Source organism: Mastigoproctus giganteus, chromosome 1 (assembly GCF_048544385.1).
Source record: "Mastigoproctus giganteus isolate SK-2022 chromosome 1, ASM4854438v1, whole genome shotgun sequence".
NCBI classification, from domain to species: domain Eukaryota; kingdom Metazoa; phylum Arthropoda; class Arachnida; order Uropygi; family Thelyphonidae; genus Mastigoproctus; species Mastigoproctus giganteus.
The window spans coordinates 64548203-64561325 of record NC_143575.1 but is presented as its reverse complement, the minus strand read 5'-3'; the positions used below and the strand labels follow the sequence as shown (position 1 = coordinate 64561325).

The window sequence follows — 13123 nt, the reverse complement described above, 5'->3', positions numbered from 1 at the left end:
CGCACGCTAATTTAATTGCAGTACAGTGACTTGTTACGTAGTCCCGAGATCAACATTTTAAAAAATGATCAAGTATATTGCTTGTAATATTTGCATTATATGCATTTATCCGAAGTCTAGTCATCACTCAGTACCATATTAGCCATCATGCGAAACGGACAGTTTACTTGAATATTGTATGATAATTAATGCAACCAACGCAGTTACATTTTCGAAGAGTTAATAATGGCTGATAAGAATGAAAAAGCAACAATGTCTGAGTGCAGTACGAAGACAGAGAGATTAGCCAATATGATGATCTGAAGAAAACTCACCTAAAAAAAAAAAAAAAAAAAAAAATGTGGAACCATTTAAAACTAGTAAGGGTTGGTTGAATAGATTTAAAACCCAGGGAGAAGCCACAAGTGCAGAAACTTCCAAAAAAGAACTTGTTAAAATTATTGAAGAGGGATATTATGTGTTATACTTCTCAACAAGTTTTTAACATAGATGAAGCAGGACTTTTGTGGAAACGAATGCTTAAAAGAAGTTTCATATTGAAAGAAGAAATAAGCATGCCAGGTTTCAAAGCAGCGAAGTATCGGTTGACTTTATTGTTGGGTGGTAAACGCTGCAGGGATTTTTTATTAATACCCCTTTTAGTTTATTTGGAAGAGGGCCAAAGTTCAACCCAAAATCGACACATTTTTATGATTAAATTCATCAATTAAATTAAATCAATTTAGATCAATTAAATTCATGATTTTAATTGGAATTGTAAGTTTAATTTTGATATGTAAGTAGTTACCACATAATTATATACGTATGTAATGCAGAATATTTTATATGTACAAATATTTGTATATTAAATATTTTGACCGATATTTGTGCATCTTTTCACTACCATTTATTATTGATTAGGAAATATCCTATGGCAGCGACCGCAACTCACAAATTCATATGTTACCTTTTGGGAATGCAGCGCTCGCTTAGTGCGGATTTTACAGAACTTAGCGCTCTGTTTTTACGGAACGAATTTTCAGCGTTAAGCGGGGGGTCACCTGTATAATCATGATTTCATACTATATTCAATGGAATAAGTAAATTATTTTAATATGTGAAGTCACTGATAAACTTACTGAAGTATGTTTCATATATGTTTAATATTCAATAAACAGATTAGCATGGAATTAGAGTATCTACTCCAACCAGTAATGGATTGTAATTGACCATAAAGTGATAACTAATATAAACAAAACCCATAAAAGTGTTTTGGTTATTGTTTTATGGCTTTCTTAACTTCCTTGTCCTGCCAGATCATTTTTCGGTCATCCAAAAACATGAGATATCATTAACTGAGATGATATTGCATAACAGTTGATGGCTATGTCATCAACTGTTATGCAGTGATTTGCCCTGATGATCATGTGTACAAAGACAACATTTTCTTCTGTGATAACTGCATGAACTACTATTGGGTGAGAGTTATCCTCCACAGTTTCTTCCTTTGCGGCGATTTACACATTTTCCATATGATGATAAATTTCTATTAGATTGATATCCTCCACTGTGAAGGCCATACTTTCTCTGCATCTGTGCGTCACTCCTGATGAACAAGACAGTCAATATACCTATTATTCGGAAGAAACACTAATACCAATCTATAAATTTATAACTAAAGTGGTATGCAACTTAAATTTAGACAATCAAAATTTTGTTTTCATTTGAATCACTCTCAACAGTATCAATTTTACCATCTTAAACTTAATAATATAAATGTACATATAAAATATGAATGTGTATATTATATGCAGGGTGAAAGTTCCAGTTATAATCTCATTTCTAAGAAACTGTCTTTATTTCGACACTAAAGTAAACATTTATTAATTTATATATTTATTTACACATATTTATATGTAAATTTCCTCTGCAATTCTCAACTTTCTCCTAAGCTCAGGTGAAAATGCTGAGAATTAGAGTATAATACCTTGAAATTTATACAAAATTAGGCTTAATGAAAGAGATCAATTTCTTACGCATAATCTCCATCTGGTTAAGCATATAATCAGTCTGGTTTTTGCTTACTGCCTAACAAAATGGAACAGAGAATTGCCCAGCAAGAAAATAATGAGTATCAGGGGCAAGCACTGAGAAATTAGTTTGATGATAGGAATTCATATGAGGTACACTTAAAAGTATTTGTTCAAGATAAAAAAATTAATAATAGCATTTGATATTGCTAAAAAAAAACACATGGAGTTGTTGAAAAAAAAAAAAAAAACACATGGAGTTGTTGTTTAAGGTAGAGAGATGATTCTGAAATATTGGCAAACTGATTCATAATTTTTAAGAAAGATTATAACTTTGTGAAGCTTTATATTATGAGATTAATGTAGCAGGAGGAATGAAGATCAGGTCAGAATAAGATACCCAAGTGTCTGAAGGTGTCAAATGCTTCCAAATTGAATATGACTATGAGTCAAACTGCACAATTTACATTTCAGGGCATGTAGAAACAAGTTATTTTTGTTGAGCCAAACCAAAAGTAAGTCAACGCAGGATTGTAGTTCAATTCCTGTCAGGCTGAGAGAGATGATGACATTATAAAGTTTAAGATCATCTTCATAGAGTTGCTAGTGAACATTAGCAGAGTGAAAAAGTTGACAGATTGGGCTCACATCTAGTGAGTATGGGCTTGGCACACCCAGGATCTTGAGCGGGATACCATCATTTTTCTCTTCTTGGTGATTCCCTTTTACTCTCTCTCTCTCTCTCTCTCTCTCTCTCTCTCTCTCTCTCTCTCTCTCTCTCTCTCTCTCTCTCTCTCTCTCTCTCTCTCTCTCTCTCTCTCTCTCTGGGTAACTTGGAAATTTTTTTTTTAGCTGGTGCAGCATAAGCCTCAGGCTTCCTTGCACTATATGTCTAATAATAATAATAATAATAAAAATAAAGAGAAGTCCTAAGGGTGAACTATGAGGGTCACCTTGTGAAACAGTAAATGGATTTGGTGAAGAAATTTCATTTATTATTACAGCTAGTTGCTGATTACTAAGCAATGATTCAAGTAAATCCACTAAAAAAAAAAAAAAAAAATCACACAGCATAAATTGAAACTTGAAAAGAAAATGACATGTGAAATTGGGAATCTATTTGATATTCTTTGTCCAAATTAGTTTGCAAGAACAGGGAATAGGTCTGAAAGGGTGTATTTTCTGGAAAGAAAAGTATATTAGCAATTGTGTTAGCAAATGACAGCTGCTAAGGTTAGCACAACTACTCTGTTTTTATATATGGGAATAATGTAGGTCACTCTGAAAGCAGAAGGGTAAATATCATGCAGAAGGCAGTTATTATTATTATTATTAGCCATATAGTGCATGGAAGCCTGAGGCTTATGCTGCACTAGCCAAAAAAAAAAAAATCCCAAGTTACCTAGAGAGAGAGAGAGAGAGAGAGAGAGAGAGAGAGAGAGAGAGAGAGAAGTAGAAAGGAATCACCAAGAAAGTGAAGAATGATGATATCCAGCTCGGAACCCTGCCAAGCCCATATATGAGCCCCTGTAAGGATTGGTGCTAGAAAAGAACTACTTTTCTTTTTTCTTTTTTTTTTTCTCTTTTCACAATGATTGCAGAAGGTGTCAGGATGAGGAGCAGTGAAATCTTTAAGACATGAAATGGCTGAATTGAAGTCAAACTGTGAGAATAATCTACCACAGCAGCAGCTATTTGTATCAGATTCAACAACTAAGCTGAAAGGAATACATGGCTGTTCAGGAGAGCAACCATATTTTATTCCTACCCATCCAAGTTTTTTCTTACCATTTTTTTGGGTTTTGATAAAATGGGTAGCAAAAAAGTTAGCTATGCCAAGAGGAGACTTGAGATATTCAGCACAGGAATTCTAGGCAGTCTTATTAACTGTTTGAATTAGCACCAGAAAGGCCGAAACTGAAGTTCGGCTTCTACTGAGCAAAGATAATGAGAATGTTGAGATCTTGCAACTTTCTTAACATTCCTAATTCTTTTCCTAAGAGAAAAGAAAGATAATAATATTATATCACATGTTTGAATTAATTCTTTGTTTGTTTATTTATAATTATGTATAATTTTAAAATAATTATAAGTTTTTATCCAAATTTGTCAGGACTTATATGATCATCCTGTGTGCGTGTGTGCACACAATGTTCCTGTTATTAATGGGATAACAATGAACAAGCACATGTTATTTAGACTACTGGTATGGAGTAGTACAGTTGAAGAGGCATAACTGAAGCTGCAAAATTTGTCATTTGCAATCAGGACACCATGTGGAAATAAGCTCAGCAAATCTGGGTGGAGACAGTTGATCTGCTGCAAACAAGCATGACTATATATGACATTTTGGAGTGTATCAACATTTAAAAGATCCCCACCTGGAACACAATTCAAAACAGAAGGAAGATGGCCAAGCTAAAGCTAAACATCAACCACAAAGGCTGCATATTTTTACAACAGGTGAGAGAGAATGAAAAGACCTGTGCAACTGTGGAGTCAGATATGAAGTTTTTTAAGCAGTGAAAGTAGCAATAAGGAAATAATTATCCCTCTGTATAAGGGAATGGTCAGACCACACCTTGGGTACTCCATACAGGTCTGGAAGCCTCGTTTTAAAAAGGATGTAGAGCTGCTAGAATGAGTACAGAGAAGACCAATAAGATTGATGAGGGGAACAAAGGGGTGCTCTTAGCAAAAAAGGCTTAAGTTTTGCAAACTGCAGTGCCTGAGACTAGGAATGCAGGGTGATCTCATTGAGGTGTACAGCTGATGAGATTCTTCCTCTCTCTTTTTTTTTTTTTTTTTCCCTTCTTTCAACACGAGAGGTATTAGAACCTATAATACTCAGTACTGTGCTTGGATTGGAGGTTGAGAAGATGAAAGAAGATATTTATTGACATTAGCCTTGAACTTCTCTAGATTATAATTTTCAGGAAACATATATGAAGGAATGTTGTTCCAGAAAACGGCAGTTGAATGAATAAACGAGGAAGATGAAATGTTGGTTCTGTGAGTTTGAAGTTGGACAGTCAATGGATGTTGGCTGGTGGCGGCATGTGTTCGAACTGTTTTGAAAGAGCGAGCGGGAATTATAGAAGCCAACTCAGAAGAACAGTGCCTGTGGAAGTATCTGTAAAAAAAGGCATGCAGCAGAAACAGTATGTCTATAAGACAGCAAGTGGAGAGACTCTGTTAGAGAGGAATCATTAATTAACCTAACTGATCTCTTCTGAGAGAGGTTTTGGGGGCACTGCTCCAAATGTGGGAACAATATTCCAAGGAGAAATAAAAATGGCCCAGAAACGACAACAAATATTTGATTTTTAGGAGTATTAGCAACTAAGGCCATATTGCTCCGGGAATATGCGGTGGTCATTCCCTGACCTTTCCGCATCCTCCGTATTTGGTGGTGACGGGCTCAAACCCCGGTCTAATCAAGAGGCGTGTGCTATGCACTGCTGCTCCTTCCCACCTGGCTATGGAGGCACACAACAGAAATTGTCTTTAAAATTCAATTTTTTTTATTCAATTTAATATTTAAATTGAAATTTATATTTTAAATAATATTTAAATTTAAATTTTTAATCAAAATTATTTTTTGGATCCAGTTCCTCTGTTATGGCATTGTAGTATCCAATAAAATTGGTCAGACAAGATTTCCCCTTAACAAACCAATGCTGTGTCTGAAGTGTAATTGCAGCTTTATCTAAATCATAGGTTCCCAAACTTATTTGTCCTACCGGCCCCTTTTCAGAAAAAAAATTACTCAGCATCCCCCCCCCGGAAATCTACCTTCTTTAATGGAACAAACAGAAAGATATAGTAAAAAATTTGCATTTTTTATGTATCTATATATCTACCCATGTCTTAAAACATAGTAAATAAAGACGTTAAATCAACCATAGTAACCATTCGCATTACACACAGAAAATTAAAATAACGAAGGATAATATGAAAATAAAAATTACGAACAACATTAAAAATGATCCTAATGAGAAGGATGAACCTGGTGCGCTGCTATCAATGTATTAATCCTCGGCTCTATTTCTGTCAGCAGTATTCTTAAATCACTGCGATTCGCTATTTGCAGTCGGTTTCTTTTTTCTGTTAACGAATTTGTGACTGCACTAAACCCACATTCCACTAAATATAATGAAGGAAATGCAATTAAAACTTTTGTATTATAGCCCATAATCCAGGACAAACTGTAGGTATCTGCTTTTGCAGCCAGAATTGTTGGTAGCTGCCTTTGAATTTAAATTTCAATTCTTCATTTGTTGTTACATCGATCAGTTCTTCTTGTAATTTTGGAGATTCTTCTGTGTTTGTACTTGAAAAAGGATTCAGAACCCAATCGAGTATGTTCATTTTTAAAATATCTTCAAATTGCTGATTTGAAGATATTTTAAGTCAGAATGGAGAGCATCCAAGTGCTGACAATAGGTAAGTTAAGTCTTCATCATATTTTTCTACTGATGATAAATTTGGAAACTGGCTGAATTCCCCTCGTCCTAAATTTTGTTTGTACAGAAGAAGTTTTGCCACAAACTCTGAAATAACAGCTTTTGCTTTTATTAAATTCAGCTCATCGCCTTGAAGTTGTATATTTGTTTCATTAAATTTGTTGAACAAGTCTGTCAAATAAGCTATGTCATTTTTGGAATCAATCAAGTTGGTTCGTAAAGCATCATCTTTGTTTTCTAGAAACTCTAGCATGGAGTTAAAGAGATTTTAAACTGATCCAAACAGGTACCTTTCGATAGCCAATGAACTTCTGTATGAAGCAGCAAGTGATTGAATTCTTCATTGTTTTCAATACAATGTTGTCTAAACAATATGTCATTCGATGAAGTGATTCTGATTTTGTCGAGTGCTTTAATGACATAATCTAATGATCTATGTAGGCATTCATTCAGATTTTTGGCAATTAATGTTGACGATGGATGACAGTGTACAGCGAATGCATTCGGCACCGCCTTTCTTAAATATGCAAGAAACCCCCCCTATAGCGCCCTATGATCGCTGGAGCACCATCAGTAGCAACTAACAAGATATTACTCAGGGGTATTTCTTTTTCTTTAAAAAATTCTTCCAATGCATGAAATATCGATTCTCCTTTAGTATCAGTTTTCAAATTTTTAGCAAATAATAATTCTTCTCAAATTTGTTCTTCTTTTATGAATCGCACATATGCTAAAAGTAAGGCTTCATTTCCTGACAAAGTTGACTCATCAAGCTGTATAGAGAACTGGGATGTTTTTAAATACTCACATAATGAGTCTTCAACATCTTGAGCCATTTCATCAATTCTCCTTTGCATTGCTCAAAGAAATTTTATTGATAATATCAGATGCTGGCGTGTGCAGCATAGTGCGTATTACCTCACTTACAGCTTGTGCAATTAGTTCTTCACCAATAGTATGCGGTTTTCCCATTTTAGCAATCAGTAATGAAATGTTGTAAGAAGCACACAACCCATCGTCATCTTGTATGGATTCTGTTGAAAAGAGTTTTACCAATGTCGGTTGGTCCAAACGTTTTTCTTTAAGTGCTTGAAAATAAAATAAATCCTTATCTTTTTTATCAGCATGAACTTTTGTCAAATGTTCTCGTAGTCTTGAAGGTTTCATAGCTTCATTTGATAAAACTCTTTCGCAAATCAAACTCATTGGTAATATACTGTTTGTAGGCGAATGAATAAAGCCATAGTTCAAATATTGAATACTATATTATCTATATTTTTTCTTAGATTCAACCATAATATTATCTGTAGAAAAAAATTATATAATTAATATTTCTCTAGTCAGAACCAAAATTCTTTGCAATAGTTGTGTTATACTTATTAGAATAGTGTCCATGACATGAGTGGTTCATGAGTAAGACAGCAAAAAAAAAAAAAACTAAAATACTAATGAAACTAATAAAACTGGGTTTTATTCTTTGCTCAGCATTAGATATATTTATTTGATATTAAACTGTCAAACATCAAACTAAATTTATCAAGAAATAATGAATTAAAAAAAAATACATCAATATGCAATTAAGAATTGGTTAATAGTTTTTATTCAATTTTTCGTTATTTATATAATTGTTCCTTATTAACACATGCCTTATTTACCAATTAACACAGATGATTCAATAGATAGAAATAAATATTAATGTTTAACAGTTTTTTTTTATGATTTTGCTCCTCTGATTTCATTAATAATGCAATAAAAATATTCTATTATTAGTAAACACTAGAAGCCATAGAAACGTACAGTAGGTATGTAAGAAAATGTATAAAAATACTCACATGTAAATTGATGTTTTATTGAAACAACAATACAATTTGCTTTGTATGTGATCCGTAAATATCGAAATTATCAAATATGAATTAAAATTTTTGAATTGAATACTATTACACTTGCACTATTGTTAACTGCTTGTCACACAATTCAAAAACAATCTAAACTAGATTTCATACATGACGCCTATTTATAGTATCATATTCTCAACAAGCCATTAAATGCACATATTTCTTGAACACCCCCCAAATACACCCGAGGCTACTGTCCCAACCTTAATTGTTCCACTGCCCCCTAGGAGGCGGTATCACCCATTTTGGGAACCAGTGGTCTAGATGTATCCTTCTTTAACCAGCAAGTCCATTATTTTCTCTGGAACAGAAGTTAAACTAACAGGTCTGTAATTATTCCTGTCACCGTTTGACTTTCTTTTGTGAACTAGGGATATATACGCACATCTGCAGTCCACAGGGACCTCACCTGAATTCAAAGATGCTCTCATAATTATGGCTACGTGAAGGAAATATGCGAAGACTTATTTCCTTCATTGCGTCCCTTAATATAATTGTATAGACCAAGGTGCATTTCTTATGTTTAACTTCAACAATTTCTCTTCCACTTTCCTCTGTTATTACAAAATCATTTACCTCCCTGTTAGATTCTGATAAACATCTGGCATATGCTTCCCTAAATAATTTCTCATTAGTGAATGTAGATGCAAAATACTCATTTAGTTTGTCAGCAACCTGAGCAGGATTTATATGAGATTAAAGAATGCATAGAGAAAAAATCATGAAGACACAGTGGATAATAGATGTAATGATCTCAGAGAAGAATCTATTAAAAAAGTTACTGAAACTGAGAGAAGGTATTGTTCAAAAAGTGGATGATACACATCCTGTTATACTAAAATTGGGTTACATAAGAGTGCATCAGCCTGTTGGGAATGTTAATCAGATCATCAGACTAGGGTGATGCACTTGATATATTAACGTCTTCCTGATCCACAAAGTGGGGGGGGGGGCATGCAAAAGTGTTCACAGGTGACTACAATCCAAGTTTAGCTTCACTGGTCGGTAAGGTCATGGAGTTTGTGGTTAAGGATGATACAGGACCATCTCAGTATGAATGGTGTCCTTATTAGATCAGGGTATGGAGAAGTCTTGCCTAGCCAATCTACTTTATTAGATCAGGGTATGGAGAAGTCTTGCCTAGCCAATCTACTTTATTATGATGAAGCCATAAAACAACTGGATGCAAGAAACAACTCTGACCTTATATAACTTGGCTTCAGTAATGTAATTATAACCCCAGGGGCTCATACCTGGTGAGCTTGGCACACCCAGAGTCCTGAGCTGGATATCATCATTCTTCTCTCTCTCTCTCTCTCTCTCTCAGGGTAATTCGGATAATTCAGATTTTTTTTTTTTTTTTTGGCTTGTGCAGCATAAGCCTTAGGCTTCCTTGCACCACATAGCTAATAATAATAATAATGGGCATGATGGCCCAGTGGTTAAGACACTGGACTACCAGCCTGATAGACCCGGGTTCGAATCCAGCATTGGTGGAAATGAACGTGGCTCTATTACGCTGGGAGACTGATATAATAATAATAATAATATTAAATGATAAAAAAAAAAACATTGTGAAAGTTATCCCATTGGACTTACCTTCCCCAAGGGAGGAGCGACGGCTGAGGCAGATGGTAGTGCCATCTGGTGTCACCCATGAGAACTAATTAACTAAATAAATAAATAAACCACTGGACATAAGCCGAAGCTAAAACAAGTCCACCTCCATAGATGGATGATGTCACAGATAGATACTATTCATACTGCATCAGGTGTGGCGCAGGATAAAGTCACTCGCGTTCAGGCCTTAGACTTAGTTCGAAAAGTTGGAGACAGTCTCCCGAGCAAGACAGTGAAGCAAGTGGTGCTGTTCCCTGTAAGGCTACCAAAAGCCTCACAAACTGGAAGTGTTTCCTGCGCAACTGCGCTAGTGATCACTCAGGAAGGAAGAAAATGCCAACGCATGAAGTGGAGCATTGAAATGAATACATACATCATGCGAGCATACTATGAAATAACCAGGCTAGAGACCAATATGACAATGTACAGATCACGACTACATAACAAGTGGTTAGAACGATACCTGGATATTCAGGTCACCGAACAGCGATTAGCAGACCAGAGAAGGACCATCGTCACGAAGAACCTAATAGATCCTGCCATCTTCGAAAAAATCAAGCAGGATGTCAGCGATCTGCTACAAAGCACAAAGGATACAGTCAATATGGAACCAGAGGAGGAACAGCAAGAGGAAATACAACCCAGAATAGCTGAAGTGGAAAGAGACGAAGTCATGCTTTCCAGAATAGAAGACAAGTGGAAGAAGGCCCTAACAGAATTCAAAGGAATGGACCCCAAGTGGCAAATAATGCCACATTACCTAAGCAGAGGCCAAATAAAATCCTGTGGAGAGTAACAGACCACCTCAATCGGCAAATAATGCCACATTACCTTGAGACAACAATGGTGCTACACTGGAGGATATCCACACAGCCGTATACAGTGCTGCCATAGCAGCCACTAGAATTAATGGAAAAGAAACGAGAGACCAGCAGCTGAAGAACTGAAAACAGAAGAACTGCCAGCTTGGGAAAGAAGACTATCAGCAGAAGATAGAAGAATTAAGAGTCAAGATAGGTCAGTTGACATAGTACCAACAGGGTAATAGAAGTAAGAAATTGATTGAGAGGTGAAGAGCATCCTCGAGAGAGAGAGAGAGAGAGAGAGAGAGAGAGAGAGAGAGAGAGAGAGAGAGAGAGAGAGAGAGAGAGAGAGAGAGAGAGAGAGAGCGCGCCCATAGCAAAAATGAGACCAGAAATCAGAGAATAGGAGAATACTTAGACACACTGAAGCAGAACTGCCTCGCACTCAGCAAGAGACTACACCGTTACAAAGAGAGCTCCCAGAGGAAAATAAACAACCGAATCTTTGATGAGGACCAAAGAGCCACATTACCACACACATGAATTCTACAGGAAACTGGGTGAAGATGAGAAAGCAGGAAATGGACCACCTGAGAAGAAGACGATCAAAGAGTTCTGGGAAAATATCTGGAGCAGTGAAGTAAGCCATAACAGCAAAGTACCCTGGATAGAAGTAGAACGGAAGAAAACAAAGGACATACAAGAGATGAGAGAGTGGGAGGTTCGAGAGAAAGAAATAAAACAGTCGATCAGGAACACTCACAACTGGCGAACCCTGGGAATTGATAACATCCACAACTACTGGTACAAGAAGCTCACCTGCACAAACACACAAGCGCCTAGCAGAGCAGTTCAGTCGAATGATAAGGCACCCGGAGACAATCCTGAAGTTTTTCACTGAAGTAGTCACATATCTGAAGCCTAAAGATGAAGATACAAGAAATCCGGTGAAATACAGGCCAATCACATGCCTCCCAATGATGTAGAAAGGATGCAAGTGGAGGAGCAATTAAACATAGATGCTGCAGTTACGGAGCAAGCCTTCAAGAAGCACCGCAACCTATATACTATAGCCTACATCGATTACAGCAAGGCCTTCGACTCTGTACCTCATAGCTGGCTAATAGAGACCCTGAAGATCTACAAGGTCAATCCGATAGTGAAAAACTTCCTAGGAGCAACAATGGCGAAATGGAGTACCACCATTAAGGTCGAGAACATCACAACCAGGCCAATCCCCATTAGAAGAGGAATCTTTCAGGGAGATGCTCTGAGCCCATTATGGTTCTGTCTAGCACTCAACCCACTATCCACCATGCTCAACGGCAGCAAGTATGGATATAACCTCAAAGAAGGAAGAAAGAACCTGTACACCCTAACCCACCTAATGTACATGGATGACATCAAGCTCTACGTGGTAACCAAGAAGCAACTCCAGCAACTACTCCAGATCACCGAAAAATTCAGCAAGGACATCAGGATGGAATTTGGTCTAGAAAAATGCAAGACCCACAACACTGCCCCAGGGAAAATTAGTTGGCCGAAACTACCAGCTGCTGACTGGTAAAGAGATCAAAACTATGACAGAAGGAGAGACCTACAAATACCTAGGGATGATGCAGGCTCAGCAGTTAGAGAACAAGGAAATCAAGAAGTAACTGACCGAAAAATATCATCAGAGACTCAGAAGCCTGCTGAAAGATAAACTGAATGGAGGGAACACAGTTAAAGCCCTAAACACCTATGCAGCTCCAGTAATAACATACACATTCAGGGTGATAGATTGGACTAACACTGAGCTAGAAGATATCATGCGAAAGACAAGGACAACGATGATAAAGAGTCGCCAACACCACCCGAAGTCAGCAGTGGAGAGAATAACAATACCTCGGAAAGAGGGAGGAAGGGGCCTGATAGAACTGACAGAACAACAGAAAACAGCGTTAGTTAACCTGAAGGATTACTTCGAGAACAACACAGCACCACTCCACAAGGCCCTAAGGAAGACAGATAAGTGGTATAACCCACTCAACCTAAGCGAGGAAACCCCTCCCGTCCAAACGGTACAAGAAACGAAGATAGAAAGATGGGCAAAGAAGACACTCCATGGCAGACACTACAATGACCTCCATCAAGGGTAGTTGGTTGGTGGAACAGACTTCCATCCCTTGCTGTGGAAGTTGATAGCCTAAATAAATTTAAGGCTCAGCTGGACAGGTATTTCGAACGAATGGAGGGAAGTGGTTTTTTTTTTTTTTTTTGGCTGATGCTGCATAAGCTTGCTTTCTTGCATCATATGCCTCTACTAATGCTAATATAAACTTATCTGC

General features: G+C 36.8%; 1 protein-coding gene across 4 annotated transcripts in view; it reads right to left on the bottom strand.

Moving 5' to 3' along the window:
* The window catches only part of Vps13 (vacuolar protein sorting 13C), a 1645987-nt gene that overhangs the window by 683823 nt on the left and 949041 nt on the right, over positions 1–13123 (bottom strand). The gene's annotated exons all lie outside the window — the stretch shown is intronic.